Here is a 5,887-nt window from a genome sequence, read left to right as displayed (position 1 = left end):
GGCAAAGCCAGGAAAAACAAGCTGAGGGTTCTGTTCACTGTGCTTCATTTGTTGTGTAAATGTAAAGGCAGGGTAGGAAATTGTATTTTGATTCGTAAGGGCACAGCTTAGCATTTCAGCATAATTTCAGAATTAATGTTTTCATTGATCCTCCCACACATTTAGAGTAGTGATTAAAAACATTGGCTTTCATTGGCTTTGGAGTTAATAAGAGCTCCATTCAAAGCCTAATTCTACAACTTCCAGCTGTGTGATTTGGAGCAAGTCACTTCACCTCTCTGTGCTTTACTCATTTGTAAAATAGGAAGAGTAATAAAACCTACTCACAAGAGTTCTTCTGAGGGTCAAATGAGAAAATGCATTTCAAGGTATTTGGCATAGTGCCTGATACATGGTAAACAGAAAGGAAATGTTAGCTCTGATTATCATTCGTTCATTTATTCAACACACATTTTGGTACTATGTACCAGGCATTGGCTTCTGCACGGCGTGCCAGCATGCCAGAGAAAACAGTGCGACCCTCTAGGAGTTTAGGAGAAGAACAGCAGCAGTGTTGTAAGAGCAGCAGTGTGAGAAAGCTTTGAACCAGGATTTCTGGGTCTCTCTGTAGCCTTGATTTATTTTAAAATGTCAGATAAATCACTTAATCTCTGTTTTGCTCTCAGTAAAACAAGCGGTTTGGATGAGATGATCTCTAAAATATCTTCCAGCTCTGAAGCATTCTATGACTGTATTTCAAAGAACATTACTGAATGAGATCAAATCAAAGTTATTATCTTTTAAATATATTCACATTATGCAGTCTCTTCTCAGGAGGTGCAAAATTCTCATAATTAGGTAAAGGTCCAAGGGCAAACAGAGTGATTACAGCAGAGGCTGGATGAGACACCCATCTTTGAGAGGTTGAAGAAGAGAAAAATGAGTCTTCAAAAAAATATATTGAAATAATTCCTTACCAAAAATATAGTATTTATGATTGGTTTAATTGCTAAAGAATATAAATGGTTTGATTTCCATTTCTCAAACTTCACGGGGCATCAAAATTTCTTTCCTATTTTCCCCTTACAACAAAATGGCATTTAATTATTATATTTTGTGTGTGTGCATGTGTGTGTATGAGCATTTCTGTACCTATGAATGTGATTGTTTTTGCTCTTTGTTTTATTTACTTAAATCATTAATTAACAATCTTTTCGTATAAAATACCAGGTAGCAAATGTTCTGGGCTTTGTGGGCCACATACCACCATATCTATGGCATATTCTTCTTATGTTTGTTAGAACCATTTAATGATGTAAAAAAAAATTTCTTAGATTCCAGGTTGTATAAAAATAGAGTGAGGGATTTGACCTGTGGGCCAGTTTGTTGACCGCCATCTTAAATCAACAATTTCAGTCTTCTGTTGGCTTCATGGAATCTTTCCATTCCCATCCGACTCCACCTAACTCAGAGCTTGAGTCTTTTTATACCATAGCCTTCTTTATTTGTTCTCATCTAACTGTGCACCCTCACTACTTCCCATGTAGTTGCTTCACTCTAGTTCCAGTGACCCCCCCCTCCCATGTACAGTGTAGCTCTAGCAGAAAACATCACCCAGAACCAAAATGGTGGTTGGTGGTCTGATCTAAGAGATTGACTGTCCCATGGACAGGGAATTCTCAACACATCTGTCCCACAAAACAATTTGTCTGGTTTCCTGGGTCCAGCTCCTTGGCCATTGGCAATGTCACTGACATTTCATTATTCACTAAATATCTACTGAGCATCAATTATGTACCATAGTGAGGGAGAAAGATATGGAAGGACTTCTATGTAATAATGCTGGCATTTCTATGTAATGTTATAAGAAGTATAGAATATTATGGCAGCACAGAGGAGGGTGTCTAATCCAGCTGTAGAGGTCAGGGGAGGTGGCTCCCAGAGGAAGTGACACTTAACTCTTGCCTCTAGGTAAGAAAGATATATGGAACCCTATATTAGAGCTGATTAGAGCTGCAGGCACCTTAATCTCCTTAGTAAATGGGTCTTGAGCTCTACTTAAACCTTGCTGACAGTAATCCTGCTCAATCTAGCCTTATCACCTTGGACTGAGCTCCTGGTTTCAGTCTTATTTCCTAGACTCTGGTCCCCAGAAACCTCATCTTATCACCTCTGGCCATGCCCTCATGTCTAGAATAGTGACCTCAACATAATCCTCAAGGTCTTCCAGGGAAAGCAGTTTTTGCTAAAGTGATCTGAATTGAGTAAGCAATTACCAGGAACAGTGATGATCAACTTTATCAGTGTTCAATGATCAATTGATATCAGCAATTACTCTTTTCAGATTTTATACATTTGAATTTTTTTCAGTGGGATGGTTAGTTATGGAGGAGCATCTAGATTTAAATGAATATTTTTTTACACTCGACTTTTAAGTTGGAATTCTGAATCCCCAAGAAAATTGGTCTGAAAAGGTCCTCTTACTCTTCATTAACTGCAAAATGAATAAAAGGATCTCCTCCTTCAGTGCCCCCCCCACCTCATGCAGGGGCTTCTTGGGAGGTATGTTCGCCTATTCATATGTTAATTCTGCAGAGCCCTCAATCTTTTCACAGAGGCCCTGTACAATGAGGGGGGAGTCTGCATATTTCAAAAGAGCAGCATATGCTCCTTAAGGTGAACGTGCAATATAACACTGCAGGGGAAATACAGTGCATTATTCTTTGCCCCTTTGCTGAGAGAGTTTACAAGCAACATTTGGAAATGGATGGCATTTTTCTCTATGGAGATTGAACTTAACCATGATTGACAATTAACCATGACTTTTTTTTTCTTTAATAGAGAGGTTCAGGTTTTCTAAACTATGTTCTTTTTATGTAAATAAAAGAAATAAGAGAAAATTTCAATTCCTGGAAAAGCACCAGAAATGCCTTTCCCTGAAGCTGTTTAACTGTTCTTTTGAAAATGAATTCCCCTCTGAAAAAATTCTGAGCTGGCAGGGAAGTGGACAATATATAACTTAATATCTGAAATCTCTCTCTCTTGCTCTTGCTCTTTTTTCTGTTCTTAAGCCTAATGTATCCTATCACAAGAGTGCTTAATGTTTAGGTTATAATTTCAGATATGCAAATGATTCATTAGTCGAGTATTTGATAATCATATTTCAAAAAAACTTCTGATAGACATTAATTGCTTCTTCTAGAATTATGTTCTAGTGCTCAGTAATGACAAACACTGTGTATTAATTTCACATGTATTAGAAATAATGATTAAAGTAAAACCTATTTGATGTAATGACCATTAGAACGATGCTGCGTGGCTTAAAATGAATAATAATGGCCCATTTTTCATCAGACAGATGTTCCATCTTATTGTAAAAAGAAGTTACGTCATTGAAATAGAAAATCTAAAATAATTAGAATATACTATATCACTAGGCTTGATTAGCCAAATTGAACAATTAATGTCTGAAAAGCATTAGCATTTGCAGTGCACTCTGAGCTGTTTTTGTCATGTTTTCTATGGGATCAATTTTGAAGAATGTTTAACACAAGAAAAAAAAATTTAAATTAGGGAAGAAATCTATAATAGCATGGTTCGGGTTTGCAATGTCAAACCATAGTTTTGTTAAAAAAAAATTAAGCAACTGATAATAGTGGTTGTCCCTTGGGCAGGTTACTGGGTGGCTGAAGGACAGAAAGGGGTGGCTGAAGGACAATTCTAAAACAATTTTAGAATTGTTTTTCACTGTTTTATTGTTATCCTTTTATATTACGTATCATAGAATATATTACCTAATTTAAAACACCTCATTATAAACAACAACAGCTTATGACCATATAATGCAGTATTAGAAGCTACGGGCATATGGCTGAGAACCCCCATCCCAATGCAGGGGTTTATTTCTCCATTCTGCCTGTTTCTAGTTATGGGCCTTGGGAAGGTTGCTTTCCTTTTCTAAACTAAGAGAACCTCTCTCCTGGGCTTGGTAGGAGATTAAATAGTTTGTAGAAGGCACCTATTATGTGTAAAGTGCTTGGTGGATATTGTCTAGTACTATTATTTTTTATCATACTAAAAATCTTAACAAACACAATTGTGCTATAACAGCTTTTTCTGTTCTTTTCATGATAGCAATTTTTAAAAGTTAGTTTTTATGTGCACTTGCATTTATTTATTTATTTATTTATTTTAGGGTACCAGGGATTGAACTCAGGGGCACTCAAGCACAGAGCCACATCCCCAGCCCTATTTTGTATTTTATTTAGAGACAAGGTCTCACTGAGTTGCTTAGTGCCTCACTTTTGCTGAGGGTGGCTTTGAACTCACAATCCTCCTGCCCCAGCCTCCTGAGCTACTAGGATTACAGGTGTTGCCCCCCCACCCCCAACCCGCAAATGCACCTGTGCCTGGCTACTTGCTTTTATTTATAGCCTACCGCATTCCATTAAGATGTGAGATAGGGCTGAGGTTATGGCTCAGTGGTAGAGCACTTGCCTGAGATGTGTGAGGCACTGGGTTTAATCCTCAGTACAACATAACAAATATAATAAACAAATAAAATAAAGTTATAAAAAATGATGTGAGATAGGTTCATTCTTCTTTTTTCACTTCTTTCCTTCCTACCATGATCTTTTCCTAGGTACCATCAGGCACTGTGCTAAATGATCAGTGCTGAGTGTGTACAAAACCTTAGAAATTATCTATTCTAATTTTTCTACTGATATAACAGTTGATTTATGTCACCTGCCTTAAAGATGACCCAGCTACAGTTTTAACTTAAGTAACAGAGATCTCACTGTTCTCTGAATGACACCTTTCCTTTGCTGAACAATTCTAAGTAATTAGAAAGTTCTTTTTTTACATTGAGCCAATAATTGGTATTCATATGGCTTCCACAGTTGGATAGATCTCCATCATCCTCCTAACTCTTCTTCTCTTCCAAAACGTTAATTTCTAATTAGCTTCAATGCTGGAATTAGAACCCAAATCTCTTGACACCTGATCCAGTGCCCTTTAGGGGTTCTTTATTAAATAAAAACCTTTATTAAATAAAACCTCTTTATTAAATAGAGATTTTTGGCTGCTTAGGTCCTATTGATCATCCTGACCTTGTCAAGAAGACTGACTGTGCTGATCAGAACTTCATTTTGAATACAAAGGAAAACATTTCAAGAAAGCTTTCTAGTCAAGACATAGTCAAAGTGCCCACAATCTAGTGGCCACCCTTGCATTGCCTATTATTCCAAGGACAAGAATATGAGGAGAACAATTATCCATGTGATTTGTAGTTACATCAAGTCAAAAAGTACTTTACCCCAGTGATTCTCAACATAACATCGAGACACAAGACAAGGTCCCTTGATGTTCTAGTCTGATTTTCAGACAGTCTAAAAATTTACCACAATTTAATTTGAATTGTTCAGTGTTTCCAATGTCCATTGGGAATAAAATATCTCAACTCTAGTCACTTTGTCACTTAGTCATGTAATTATCAATGCAGAGACAGGTGATCTTAAGAAGGGTTGTTGAAATGCGCAACTTCTAAAATAGGTGCCAGGTTCAGTGTCTGGAAACACTTTGTCAAGGTCAAATGTAAGACATATGAATTGTTCTTTTTTCCAGACTTATTGGTTAATAGGCCAGCTGGGTAGGCTGGGATTTAGGCTGCAAAGGAGGGAGGAGATACCTTTCATTACAGTGGCACTGGGGCAGGTCCTAGGTTAGGCCAGGAGGGGGCAGCAGAGAGCTGGCCTAGCTATGAGACAAGTGAACCCAGGTATGAAGTGGAGTACAATGGAGACCCCAGAACTGCAGAGTATGGGATTGTTTGCCACATGAGTAGAAAAGATGATGAAAGAGTAAGAGGCCTAGTGAGAGGGTTGCCAGATCAGGGGGAGACAATCAG

The sequence above is a fragment of the Marmota marmota genome, unplaced genomic scaffold, assembly GCF_001458135.2.
Source record: "Marmota marmota marmota unplaced genomic scaffold, marMar, whole genome shotgun sequence".
Taxonomy (NCBI): Eukaryota; Metazoa; Chordata; class Mammalia; order Rodentia; family Sciuridae; genus Marmota; species Marmota marmota.
The sequence above is the reverse complement of the archived record's forward strand: the minus strand, read 5'-3'. Positions refer to the sequence as shown.